Raw genomic sequence first — 14,411 nt, 5'->3', positions numbered from 1 at the left:
GTGGCGGAGTGCTGTCATTTGCATGGGATTTTCCAGGTTTCTTGTATTTTGCTTCTTGATGTAATTGGTGACCAGTGTTTGGCTGGATATTTTTGGAGATGGTACCAGTGCTGGTTAATGAGACAGAAATGTGACTCTGTGATGGTTTCTTATCACGAGATGAGAACCAGGAGACCTCCTTTGCTGCCCACCTTCCCATTGGCATTTTGGGGGGACTAATGAGCTTTACTGAGGGATACAAATCATTCTCAACTACGTGGCATTTGCTTTAATTAGATCCACATTTACTAGCACATTGGATGAAAACTATTTTTTGGCTTTTCCTCAGAGTAGATAAGGAGGGTAAAGACGTAAATAATGATAATCGCTGACTTTCACACACAGCCTTAACGAGCACGGAGCACATTTAGTGAGCTTGGCCTTGAACCCTACACAACACGATAAGAGATCGGTACCACTCTCATTCCAGGAGAATAAAGGAGGAGGCTAAACCACTCGGCGAGGTTTATGGAGTGAACCACAGCGCCGAGAGCCAAACCCTGACCTTCTGCGTCTCTGTCCAGTTTCTGTTCGAAAGAGGCACAGAGACGGAAGAGTCGCTGCCGCGGGGTGTGGGTCGGACTCCCCGTCTTTCAGACTCCCCCTTCCACTTCCTCCTCGGCTTGGGGAAGGTCCGCAGCTTTACTTGAAGGGTCTCAGGCATCTGCTCGGGGTAAGACTCAGGTCTGTGCTTACAGTGGGGTTCTTGATAAAAGCACCATCGAACTCAGCCACGAGCTTCACGATGTTTTCAGCGAGCCATGCCCAGAGTTAGGATCTTTACACACAACTACTTAAGAAATCATTTCTCTTTAAGAAAAAAAAAAAATCTGATGAGCATTCTATCCATGCCTAAATCTACGTAAATTCTAACTCTATTAGTTTGCGTTATAAATGATTTACGCTGTCTTTCAAGGAGAAATATTTGAAATCCGTACAGGTTTTAGCTTCTGTCGAATTGCGAAGATGTAGAGAAGTAGATGACACCTCCACATGCCACTTATTTTGGATTTATATTTGGACACCTGCACGGCACAGTTTGTCTCTACAGCCCCTTCCAGGGGAATAATGAAGATATATCTATAAATGTCCAGGCCAATCTCCATCATTTAAATTGCTGGTGGGGCAGCTTTGCTAATATTCACAGGTAACTACTGAATTTTAGTTTATCATGAAAAAAATAAGAAATAAAATGTTCTGTTTATAATAGAAAAACATGAATTAATTATACGTCTCTATATTTTATATATTATGTATTTTATTTTTACATCGTGTAAGCTATGAATGTTTAATATACGTCTTATGTATTTTATACGTAATTTATAGATAAAATGTTAATAGTATGTATTCCAATACATTTATATTTTATATATTTATATTTTATAATGTTTTAGATTTTTCTATTAATTTGTCAAAAAGAGAGTGTATATAAATGGTCACTTTTTGACAAGTGACCATTGGTAGAGACCAACTCAGAGCATGTCCTAATTGAAGTTTGCAGAAAATAAGATTTTTAATTATAATGCTTTTTTTTTATATATATATAAAAGTAGACTCTACATTAGAGCATTTCTTGAAAGGGTCATATTTTAACCAAGGCGTCTTTAATTTCGTTTTGGCTTATGCTGCTGTAATTTTGGGTATTTTTTTCAAACGGGGCCATATTTGGGATTGTTAATTCTGGTGGCTGTCCAGCGGGCCTGGATCTCTGAGCCCATGATGCTGGCCCATGAACTCCCTCTGGGTCCACGCAGGCCGGCAAGCACCGGCCGCCACGCGTCAGAGTGGGCAGAGATGGTTGGGGTGAAGCCGAACACCTTGGGAATCACAAAACACTCAGCATCACTGACCTCACGTGTTAAAAGCCTTTCAATCGGGGGCCCCGTGGTGAGGGGCGGCGGTGATGGGTGGTGGCTGCAGCAGGGCGTCTTCGCCCTGAGGGAGCGTCACGCGCCTGGGGAGACGGTGGTGGCACAGGACTCCACCTACAGGAAGCCACGTGTCCCCAGAAGAGGACTAAGGCTTGCAATAAGCGACACAGGAGAACCACGGGGGGCTGCTGCACCCCAGCCCCTCCACTCAGATCTGACACTTTGACCCCTTCGCTTGAGTCACAATCCACGAACGCACGTCCTTCCATGCGACCCATCCGTCCTCCTCTGTCCATCAGAGACATCTGCAGCCCTTCAATGAATGTTCAGAATTTGGGGGAATTTGCGTTCAAGCAAGTTTGAGGTTATAGAGACTTTAGTTAGAGCAGGTTATCTGCCTGAAGGAAGATTCCCTCACGTAACGAGGATCTCCTTTAAGTGGTTTATGGCAACGTGACTCCATTTGCCTATACAATATAATTTGTTCTAAAATGTTGAAATAATGAATAGTATAGATTTTATGAAAAAAGAACCAACATAAGCAGTTTTTAGAATACAGGGACAGCAAAAATATTGAAGCCGTGTTATGTATCGGTGGGCCAAAGTCGCCACCGTGGCTGAGGGAACAGCAAAAAAGCAACACACACAATTATATTTGTCTCTTTAAAATTCTGTGACTCTTAATAGCGGAATCATCTGCTCCCCACCATCTGCCAGCTGTGGAGCGAGTGGAAACAGCGCACGCAGGTACCGTAATATACAGTCTAATTAGTGCACTAAGCCTTAATTTATTGGAGAAATTGTAAATATAAAAACAATTATAATTTAACAAATCTATTCCTTTGCGCCGTAATGAACACCTTCCCCGGGCTGGGTTATTACGCACGGTCTCTTTCTTGCATCCTGTCGCAAGCCGCCCTCTTAAAATGTCACAGGGACGATGAAATGACACGCTACACATTTCTTTCGCATCTGCGATCATGATTGGAATTCACTTGACAATGGAGCCGCCTCCTTGCAAATACGAGCAGAATTGAGAAGTTCGATGCCAATTTGGCATAAATTCTGAGGACAGCTTGAGGGCTCACCAGAGAGAAGGTTCCTCTGATGGCCGCTCAGCCTTTGAATAGAACAATTTGAAGTAATTCCCGTCCAGCGCCGGCCGGCTTTCATCGGACCCGCCCTCCCTCGTGCCTTCCTCCTCCCTCCGCCTCGTCCCCCACAGTTCGCGTTTGTCCCCTGTCCCTCCTCATCTTCGTCTCCCTTCATCTTCTCTGGGAACCTAAGGACAGGAACCACCGCTTTGTATCTGAATGAGAGATCCGTTACACGCGGTGCGTTGTCGAGTGGGGTGTCTAGTACCTCTGCACCCCAATGTTAAACAACCTCGTGGTTACATGGCATCTTTAAAGGACGAGAATCAATGATTCCACACAGAAGCTGGGTATTTGGAGAAAGCGTGCTTACGTGGGAGAAATTAAACTGGATTTTGCACTGCGGATAAGCTAGGCCTTCCGGTTCTAAATATAGTCTAACGTGTGTGATTAGCTGGGCAGGATGACCTTGAATGAGAAACGCGTTTTGCAGGTCGGTCTCTCACTGTTATTTAAGAACTTTCATGGGTGTGTTTGCTCACACAGATGGGACGGGAGGGAGCCTGTGTGGTTTGGGGTCACGGATAAGGGGCGTCCTGAAAGCCAGCACACGTGTGGACATGCCCTGCTCTCACAGGATGCCCTGGCTGAAGCTTGGACCGCCGGCCAATGCTCCATGTGCCGGATGACACTGTGGTTGTCTGGTTCTCCCATCAGGAGTTGGGGACTGAGTCCTCCAGGATGGACCCCTCGGACCTGCCCGCGGTGTGACAGCGCCGTCCGCTTCACTCCCAGGGCCCCCCGAAGGAGACCTTGTGAGACGTTGGAGTTTGAACCCAGAAAGCGCCCTGCTTGTTCCAAGGAGCGAATCTTTTCTTTTCTTTCTGACAAATAAGAATTATGAATGAGAATTTTTACACCGGCGACAAGCAGCTTCTCAACCAGTATAAATACCTAACGTGCCACCCGACGTGTCCTGCCCTCCTGGTCTACCTTTTTGAGTCTTTCTTACCCGTGACCTCGCTTTCCATCTTGTTTACTTAAATGGTATTGGTTTCTTCTGCAGGTCTTCTTTGTAAGGGAGGGTGGTGGGGACTTTTCTCTCCCTCAGCTCTCTGAGGGCCTTTAATTGAAAGATGCAGAGCCAGGAACTGGACATACCCGTTCCGAAGTTCATGTCTCTGACTCTCGAAGGGTTAACGAATTCCGAGATTCATGCTTCTCTGGGATCCCAGCTCCAACGGTGATGAGCACCAGGCGGAGCGGAAGACACGAGGGTCCCCGTGGCATCGGAAAGAGACGGGATGAAGTCGGAACTGAGTCTGAGGGAGTCACAGGAGGGTTTCAAGGAGGCGGTCAGGGAAAGGACACTGTGGGCGGTGCATCTCGAGGCGGAGCAAGCGTAGCTGAGCGTGGTCGCTGAGGTTTGGGGACCATCTCCGGTGAATTAGTGAATTAGAGTGAGGGAGTTAATGGGTGCTGAACTCAAGCCAGGGCACTCAGACGCCAGCAGGATGCGAAGACTGTAGATCTCATTATTAAAAACAATAATAAACATTACAGAATTCTAGGCAAGGGAATGACAGCTCTGCGTTTCCATGTTTGTGCCGTGTAAAAATAAGACAAAAACCCGTACGTGTCAGCTGAATTAAACTGCACGCTAAAATAACCCCGGTGACATTTACTGTGACATTTGAGGGCATACCATGTTTGTTCATAAGATAAGGGTGCAGACACACAGGTCCAACATGGGACACCCTATTGCCCGCCCCCTCCCTTACAGTACAGATGTAGACAGCCTCGATCTATGTCTGTTTATATTTACTTGACTGTGACTTCAGAGACGTTTGATTTTGCTAATCTTGGCTAGGAATTGCAAAGTACGTAAAAAGCTGTTCTTGCAGTGGTCAGCGGCCGACGCACGTTTAAAGGCTCCCGGAGGAGGATGACACTCGGATCTGGGCACGTTGTATTCTCCTTGGACGTCGGTCTGTGTCGATGGCACGTGGAGATGGATTTGATAACCTACAATTATACCCGAGAACGGGCCATCATTTTTCAAGGGGAGAGTGCCCGTTGGCTCACGTGCTATCCAGCCGCGAGGAGGGGCAGCATTCATCAGGATGACAACGTACGGCAGGGCGCCGAGGTGCCTGGCACAGGGCACACAGATGCCCTCGGCCCTGGCTGCGCGGGTGAGCATGTAAGCACTGCGGGGGCCCCAGCGGGGCGCCCCGGCTCCCGAAGGCGGGCAGCGGCCTGCATCTCGGCCAGTAGCTGTACTGCAGCCCACCCGGCTGCATCGTTTCTGCCGGGCCGAGCCTGTCGCTCTCCGTCGGGTTCCCTAAGGGTGTGCCCTTAGCCCCAGCCTGGGAGCTCTCACCCTGGGTAGAAAGTCTGTTCCTCTGTCCGTTGGCTTCATTCGTTCATCGTTTTAGTCAAGCCACCGGTAGATATTGAGCAAGACACCAGACTTTGCCAGGCGCTCTGCCAGCCCCGGGGGTGTCGGTGAATAGAGAAGCCAGCGCTGAGTTCACAGAAGCCGCGGTTGAGACGAGCGGGTGGGTGCTCGCGGGGCAACGGGCTCCACGTGCAAGGCGGCGTTTGAGGAGGCCGGACGTGACGAAACGCATCCCCTGGGCGGGCAAGGAAGGGCAGGCCTGTCACGGAGCCAGGACGGTCCCCACGGCGGGAGCCGCCTCGCAGCCCCTCCCCCACGGGGACGGGCCCAGGGCGTCACTGGCGAGCCCTCAGTGAAGAGTCGGAAGCCAGGACTCACGTCGGCCCTCGCCGCGACCTCTTCTGGGCGTCTTCGTGCTTCCTGACGGTCTTAGACGAGATGCCTCGCTTCGCTGGGACGATCCGAGCGGGGGGTGAGGGCCGGCATGTGGGAGTCTCTTACCAGGGGCCAGTGCGGTCAGCCTGCCAAATGGTTATGTGACTTGTCACCTTTCAGTCTCGCAAAAACGCCATGAGGCAGGCGCTTTCATTAACCCCATCAGGCCGAAGGACACTGTGCCCTAAGACAGGTGATATGTGTTTCCCACGGCCACTTGATAAGTGGAAGACCTAAGATCTGAACCCGTCGCTGACTTCCAATGAGGGGCTTGATAGCGATGAAAATCCTTTTATTTTATCGTATCACAAATTATAATCTAACATGTTATTATAGCTTTGCAAGTTATCATGATTACTATAGAAAATAATGCAAAGACTCTGAACGTAGGCACTAATCTTTTAAAACCGTGACTAAATAAAACATCATGTGTCTTTACCGGGTTTTATAGGTAAAGGAAGGGACTTCTGCCACGTGCACCGATTCTGCAAGCAGCCCCCTGCCCCCAGCCCCCTCATCTGTACCCTTCACGTACAACTATAGCTATAATTTTATTTTACACCCTGTCATAATATATATGGTTCTATATAAAATATTTATGGGAAAAATACACATCACAGTTAGAGATGCTGTGTAGATTCGGTTCTCTGTTGTTTATATAAACATTGCGCACAGATGTTTGAAAATTTAGTAATGTCAGTATTTGGATAAAAACAGCTTAACTGTGATTAGCTTCTGACCCAAAGGCAGCAGCTCGTCGGATGTGCTCAGCATTCAACACTCAACAAGAAATTCTGTCTCTGGCGCCTCATTCGCTCATGCACCAACGTAGCACAGAAAGCAGGCTGCGTTTCTCAGTGGACGTGCTTCGGACTTGTGGTTCAGATTTTAGAGACTATATGCAAACGACCGCCGTCTCCTGTCTCGGCACTTGGGGTCCCCAGTTCCCCGAGCGCCTTCCTTGACAAGGTCAGGGTCAGGCCAGTATGCCCGAGACATCGCAGACTCGCCAGCCTGTGCTTACAGGACAAGGCAGCATTCACTTTAAAGACCAAATCATCGTAACTCGAAACCCACCGGAGTGGTACCTGGGAATACAACTTCCAAACTTCCGGTTAGTTTTTGCAGTTCCAAGGGTCACGTCCCAGAGAGAGTCTGTCCTTTCCCCGTGACACAAACACCCTTGGTCAATTTGTAGGGTAACATGACTCTGGAAAGAAACGTATTCTATAACATGTTTCAATGTAACTATATCGTTATGTAAAGATTTACATATAAATATAACGCATTATAACTATAGAAATACGTAATTATATATATTATGTATAATATTAACACAAATATATTTTGCCTGTTGTAACATCGAGTTTGAGATAGAAAAGAGAAAATCGTGCCACAAACGTCTACCCTATATAAATATAAAATGTCCGTGATGCGTCCGTGACCCCGCCCCATCATCACAGACACGTGAAGCCGCAGCACGTGACCTGGATCTCACAAGCTCCGTGATGTCTGAAGACGCGTGTAACTTGCACATTCCCGAGTCGTCCCTCTCACTCGCCCTCCACAGGGTGCCGCGTTCCCATTTCTTCCCATTCTCGCCTTTTTCCATGAGAGCCGGTGGTCGGCCATGATCGCTCCTGCTTCGTGGGGTTAGCCAGAGCTCCCGCTGCGTTTACAGGGTCACGCGCATCATCTCCAGGCTCCACGGGGCTGAAAGACGGAACTTCGGTCCATGAAGGGCTGCGGCCTCCGCCCGCTGCATGTCCTTCCGGACACACGCCGCGTCCTGGTCTGGATTCCTAGACAGCGGGACCGTTCCGCTGCGCCGTCATTGCCCGGATGGCACCCGAGGGCCTTTTCCACACTGTCCTGACACCAGTCCCTCCGTTCACCGAGCTGTCACCTCGTCTTGTCACAGAACAGCGCGGCCCTCGCGCGACGAGCCGCCCTCTGACACCTCCGCTCACAGCCGTGTCGCGGCATCGGGACCTGGCCCGCACGACTGCCCCTCCTGCGCCTCCACCGCCAGCGCCAGCCCCCAGCGCCCTGAGCGACGGCAGGAGACTCGGCGGGACGCGGGCCAGAGTGGCAGTCGGTCAGTTAACTGACGGAGCGGAGTTAGCGGGGAGTCGGAACTCCGAAACGGCGGGTCTCCCCTGCCGTGTGGCAGCATGCGGGACCCACGGCCACACTCGTTTACCGCAGGCCTGATGTTGGGCCCAGAGCCTCTCCGAGCGCAGACGGGCGGACTGGAGTCACGCATCGTGTTTGCGGCGTGACCCACACACAGAACGCCTTCTACATAATTCCAGATTCGGCGCGTTAAAATGGGACGCGGGCCATTCAAATGCGTCCGCGACCCGCGTCTGCGGACTCACCCCAAACTTTTGCCGGTGTTTTGCTCGCATTGAGCACGTGTCTTTCTCTTCGTTTTCACGTTCAATTGGTTTCCTTGCTATGTAATTGCACCACAGTGTAACAGGGACCGCTGCTCACGTGGGCCGCTTGATTAGCCGACAGGTGAACGGCAAAGAGCAGACGTGCATGGGTGTTTGGGAGTGGCTGCCACCAGCACGTCCGTCTGACAGTACCGGAGACCCGCGGGTGCCCGGCAGGCGTCAGAGGCTTTGATCGTGCCTGCGGTCCCCAGGTGCACGGTCCCCAGGTGCACGGTCCCCAGGCGCACGGTCCCCAGGCGCACGGTCCCCAGGCGCAGGGTCCTGCCTGCCGTCTCCCTGCATGTCCCCTGTCTGATGCTGTCCCTCAGCTCCCGCTCACGCGTCCGGGCCCAGACGTGGAGGCCCCGCCGCACACTCATCTCCCGCACGCCCCGCCGCACACTCATCTCCCGCACGCCGCGGGGCCTGCGTGCGCCTCTCCTCCCGCGTTGCCCTGTCGCCGTGGAGAACGCTACTGCAATTGCTCTCCTTCCTTATTCGACCTAAATCTGGCAGAGGACAACGTTCCCGTGCCTTGATGTCTGCGCTGCCATGCCAGGGGTTGGAGCGAAGGGCGTTTGTCTCCTCGTACTGTTCCCGTGACCGTACCCCCGCTGTGCAGCGTGGTCTCCGTGTGGCTGTTGAGATTCATGAATTAAATTGAAATGAAGTGAGCGCGTCAGTTTCTTGGCTCCACTAGTCACATGTCCAGGGCTCAGCGGCCGTGTGCGATGCAGTGTGCGTAGAGGACATGGGCATCATGCAGAGAGCTAAGGGGTGCAACAGGTGAGCCTCTGGGAGCCCCGGTGGCCCGGCCCCCTTGGGCGCATTCTCTTGGCTACCTCCCCTGAGGACGGCCGTCCCTGAGCCCACCCGCCTCGGCACACAGTAGTACACAGCTCCTCCCTCCAACAACCGTGCCGACAAATTCTGTTCTTCCTGTTGGCCTGTGGCCCTCAGGTCTCGACACATTTTTATAGAAAGTGCTTTGCTTTAGTGACTTTGATGTCCGGGGCTATTTGAGATAAAGGCTGCAGTTCGTGGGCTTAAATTCCATTCGCACAATCTCAGTTGCAAACACCCTTACCTGTGGTCACCCAGGACGTAGTTACTCACAGCTCCACGGCCAACGTCCCTCAGACACCGTGGCTCTGGTTTGCGACAGCTCAGAGACGTGTAATCGTTCACGATGCTTCGGGAGGAACCCAGGCTAACGGGTTAAAACGGTTCACATAAAACTCTCGTCGTTTAAGACACATTCCCCGTGTTCCCCTCCCTCAGCCTCCTCGCTCACTGCGGCCGAAGCTCTAGCACAAAGGTAATAAAATAATAATAACGGCCACTCCCATCTAGACCGTGCTCCGCAGAGCTGAGAGGCCCTTTCAAAGAACAGTCTCCCTTTTCCAGCAATGAGTGGGCTCGGTATAGGGGTTTCTAATCAGCTGAAAAATCAGCTCGTAGATGATGCTATTCTTTGAGCCAAAGTCACAGATGATTTCTCCTCTGATTCTATCAGTTTATAGTCACTAAGTTAAATCGCACTGAATAATTTCTTTGTATCGTAATTTACATTAATTCATGATTGAACTTTAGGGGGCAATAGCCCCTAATATAACTTTTAGAGCTCTCTCTGTAAGCTTCTCCCGTGAAGTTCCTCTCAGTTAAAAACTTATTAAAGAGTCAAAAGTAAACTAAGTGTCGACAGGAGCCGTTTTCCGGGGAGATGTGTTCTTTGTACATGTTTCTTTGCTCGCGCGGATTGGCCTGTAGTTTGGATTCTGCAGCTGGTTTGGTGGGTTCGCAGAGAGCGCGGGGCGCAGCCGGCCCTCCTCTGCCCCGTCCTTCCTGGCCTGTTCCCTCGCTCCTTCTCCCCTCCCTCATCCTCCCTGCCTTGGCCAACGCGGCCTCAGGGCATTCGTCAGCACACATCACACACACGAAGATGCACAGCCGTGCGAGGAGTCTGTGAGCCCCGGACTTCCTGGCAGAGGCGGGCCGAGCAGCCAGCCCATCGCGATGCTGCACACCAGTCGCCGGACCGAGAAACGATGAAGGATGAAACAGACCCGGCTCCTGGCTCCCACACGCGTGCGCTCCCCCGCGCCAACACTCAAAGCTGTTGCCAGCGCCGTCTCCACACGTGGCACTTCCCCGGAATGACAAAATGAAGGAATTTCCTCGTTTGTGATCAACTGTCACATCTCCATGACAACGGTCGGCGAAGCAGCAAGGACTGAAGGGTAGGACGGGGCTGGGGAGCCAGGGCCCCGGCCCCAACCGCAGCTCCAGCTGCACCGGCCACGTGCTCCAGGTGGGACACTGTCCCCTTTGCTCTCGCTGATGCTTCTCAAACCAGGGTGCTTGCCGCCGTCTGGGGGCGTCTGACAGGGGGTCTGTACGGAGGGGCAAGGGTGTCACATGTTCTAAGGGGCACAGTTCTTTGCTGGAGCGACTCACTGAGCCCAACCGTCAAGCTCCTCCCAGTTGGAAATGTTGGAGGAGGACCTCTAAGTCTCTTTCTAAACTTGAACTCTATATTAGAAATGTGAATGACTTTCTGAACAGCGAAATGGGAAATGAGTGTGAATATTTACCCGTTTAATTTTTCTCAGAAGTTGCATTTACTTGTGTGTTTATTAATAATAGGATGCACTTGAAAACATCACTTATGTTAAAGGTTGAAGAATTTTTCAAAAATAAAGACCAAGGACGTCCACCCAAGAGCACAAATGCTGCATCTAGAGAGAAACACGAACGCGGACCCAGAAGATTCCGGCCAGTGAGCGCATCTTAAACACGCGCCTCTGCGCGCAAAGCGCGGCTCGCCCTGGGGGAGGCTGCGCGGACGAGACGGGCTGTTCACCGCCTTAGCGTCACCCCCGAACATCGGGGTTTGAAGAAAATAAGACGTCGGCTAAGTGATCCCCACAAACGAGCAAATGGTGAAAGCCGGAGAGGAAGCGTTCTGAGAACTTTACGATTTGCCTCACCCTTGTTCTCCCATGAGCGTGTTGATCTTTTTGCCTTTTTCATGACTTTTTCGACTCGGGAGACACAGGCGTAGCGTGAAGTGTAGGGGCGTTTTTAAGAACGTGGCTCTGGAGCGGCAAGGTGCCTTCACCCCGTCGTGTAAGCGTCACCACCGTTGCTCTCCAGAAGCTTTCGACCTCGTGAAGCTGAAACGTCACGGGCACCGCACGCCGCCCGCCCCCCACCCCCAAGGCCACCCTCAGCTTCCCCCATGTGTGCGTGTTTCCGCTCTGGGGGTCTCACAGAAGTGGCCGCGCCGTATTTGTGCTGTCGCGCCCGACTTAGGTCACGTCGCGTGTTTTCGAGCTGCGCCCACGCTGCAGCAGGTGTGGGAACGTCCTTCCTTCTCGGGGCCAGGAACGGCCCCCTGTACGTGAGACCACAGTTTTCCTCATCCACTGTCATTTGTCGGGGACGCTTGGGCGGCTTCCGGGCTGGATCGCATCCCTTCGGGATACCGGGAATCACGCCGTCAACCGACACGGGGGTGCACGTCTGTTCCGGTCCCCGCTTTCGGTGCTCTGGGGCAACGCCCAGAAGCAGGGGTGCCGGCTCGCATGACAGGGCACGTTTCATTTTTCGAGGAGCTTCCACACTGCCCTCCGCAGCGGACACATCGTTTCGCGTTCCCGCCGACGCTGCGGAAAAGCTCGTTTCCCCGCATCTCACTCCGTGGGCTTCGGCAGCGGTCCTCCGGGCGGGCGGCGTTGTGCCGTCGTGGTTTGGGCGTGCCTGGTGGTCAGCGACGGCGCATGCGGCGAGGACCTTGTCTGGCCTCGCTGTCACTCTCCTCTCCGCTATTCCTCTCGGGTCACACTGGTTTTCGGCTTCCCCCTCTGCTCAGCCCCTCCAGCCGGCCTCCTCTCTCGGCTCACAGGCTCCTGTCCTGCTTTTCCAGGACCTTTCCGGTACTTTCCCGCTTCCTCCGATGGGGAGGATCCTAGGACTTACCGACTGGTAAGAACGATCACTTTCTGTGAATAATCCCTCGGTCCCTCACCAGCCCCGCTGTGTGACATGACAGCTACATCGATGGCTTGTAAATAACAGGAAGGAATTTCTCACCGTCTGTCCTTCCGAAAACTGAAAATTGCTAATTGCTGTTTTCCCCTTTGGGATAAACTTGGTGGCGTAATGACGTCACATTCTAGGGAGACGCTGGTAACAGAATGACACTGGCGGGTACGAGCCCCAAAGACATATATGGACACAGTATTAGGGTTTTAACCACAGCGACTCCAGAAACAACGTTAGACACAGCAGATTTTTCTGTTTGGTCCCTAAGTTCTAATATTTATTCAATAGGTTAGTATTTTTTGTCATGCCCATAAAAATTAGGTCACATTTCACCAATATGAGAGGAAAAGAAAAAAGAAACCCCTGTTAATGGCCTCACTGTGAGCTGTGGCAGGAAGAATTAGCCGTCGGTTTGAGTATCGCACATAAAACGGTAACAAATATGACATTCGTAATCCAAAACGAGCCTCATCAACCATTCGCAGAGAACACCCAGTTCATTTAATGGAGCTGTAAGAAGACATTGCTGTCCAGATAATGGCTCCAGACTGCCCATTCGCATGCGGGTCGCCACGGGTAGAACCGGTCCTAGCTCTCACAGGCCTCCCGAGAAGATGGACTCCTTCAGGCTTTTCCTCTCTTGTATGGAGTAAAGGAAATAAACAAATCGGAAACCTGTGTGCTGAACGGCGTTGGTTACGATGTGTTTGGAGACGCGAATGCCCACCTGGCCCTGTTTCTCACAAAACCCAAGGCGTTCTGAGCGTTCTGCCTTCCGGCTCTGCAGCAAACCCAGGGGCCGCAGGCGAGGGGCCGCGTGTTCCAGACGTCCCGTCCGCTGACACGTGGTCCTGTGAGCAGTTTGCTGTCTCAACAGCTCCGAGGCCCCCGTAGGCCCTTCCAGAGGCTTCTACCGGCTCCTGACATTTCCATAAAAGCTCCGCTCGTAAACTGTAAAAAGGGTCAACGGCAAGATCTTCAGAAACATTCCGAGGCACATTTTATTTACTTATTGATTCAGGAAACGCTTGGCGTCTGGTTAATGACAAGAGTTTGGCCTTTCCGGAAATACGAGGGCTAGAGCGTGGAAGGCAGGAGACTGAGTGTCCTGCTGAGAAATCCTCCAACGGCCAGTGAGGCGTCGGCTCTCCAGACACAGAACTGTTTCCACTCACCGCTCAGCCAGGGCCCCGTATCTGTCTGACTCCAGGGTCTTCGTAGACTGTCTTCCCAACCCCACACCAAATTTATTCTTTTTTGGGAGGCGGGGGCGAGGCAACGCTTGGTTGACCTCACAGATTGCAAGGACCTTGTCAGCTTACAATCCCTTATTTTTTTATTTTTTATGCCTACATCACCTGGTCTTCCTAGGTGGCCTCACATCCACGTACCGACCAGGCCCGACCCTGCTTAGCTTCCAAGATCAGACGGGATGGGGCTTGTTCAGGGTGGTGTGGCTGCAGCCAAATTTATTCTTGAGAGAAAAATAGCGATTAGTTGTTTTCAGTTTTTGGCAGAACAGCTTCCAGAGTGGTTAAAAATACCTGTCTGTCTTTCAGAAGGCCTCGTGGCCTGGCAGAACCCCCTCCCCCACCCACCCCAGAACTCCCACCCCACCCTGGCTCCCCTCCTCTGACTGCAACTCAGAGTGACCTTCTTGTCATGCAAAACGTTCACGTGCTTGCGGGCCAGCTGCCTCCCTCCCTTTCCAAGCCCTCTGCAGGCCCAGTGTTTACTGAGGAAGGCGCCCTCCCCGCTCCAGGGCCCGATGGCCCACGGGACCCTGTTTCTCCTGCCTCCCTGACCGCTCCACGTGACGTAGCGCGTCTCCCGCCACCTTTTCCCTCGTTGAGAGAGCCCAGGCGAAACTGTCCTGTTGGTTTATGTCCAGGCTGCTTTCTGCCTCCTCCCATTAAAAGTGGAAGCTGCACCTTGACCGAGTCGCTCGCAACCTACGTTCATTCAGAATCAGGACCGACGCGTGGCAGGTAATCGTAGATGCCTGGGAGCGAATGCATCCGTGCGTTCCGGGCGGGCTCGGGCGCACGAAGGCTCAGCTTTCAGTCTCGGCGCCGAGAGAGGC

The 14,411-nt window shown here is 52.2% G+C and overlaps 1 pseudogene; it reads right to left on the bottom strand.

The window, feature by feature from the left end:
• Positions 1 to 13,674: 13,674 nt before the first annotated feature.
• Positions 13,675 to 13,793, bottom strand: LOC120596559 (uncharacterized; annotated as a pseudogene).
• Between the last annotated feature and the right edge of the window lie 618 nt (positions 13,794 to 14,411).

This window comes from Pteropus medius, unplaced genomic scaffold (assembly GCF_902729225.1).
Source record: "Pteropus medius unplaced genomic scaffold, Ma_sr-lr_union100, whole genome shotgun sequence".
NCBI classification, from domain to species: domain Eukaryota; kingdom Metazoa; phylum Chordata; class Mammalia; order Chiroptera; family Pteropodidae; genus Pteropus; species Pteropus medius.
The sequence above is the reverse complement of the archived record's forward strand: the minus strand, read 5'-3'. Positions and strand labels throughout refer to the sequence as shown.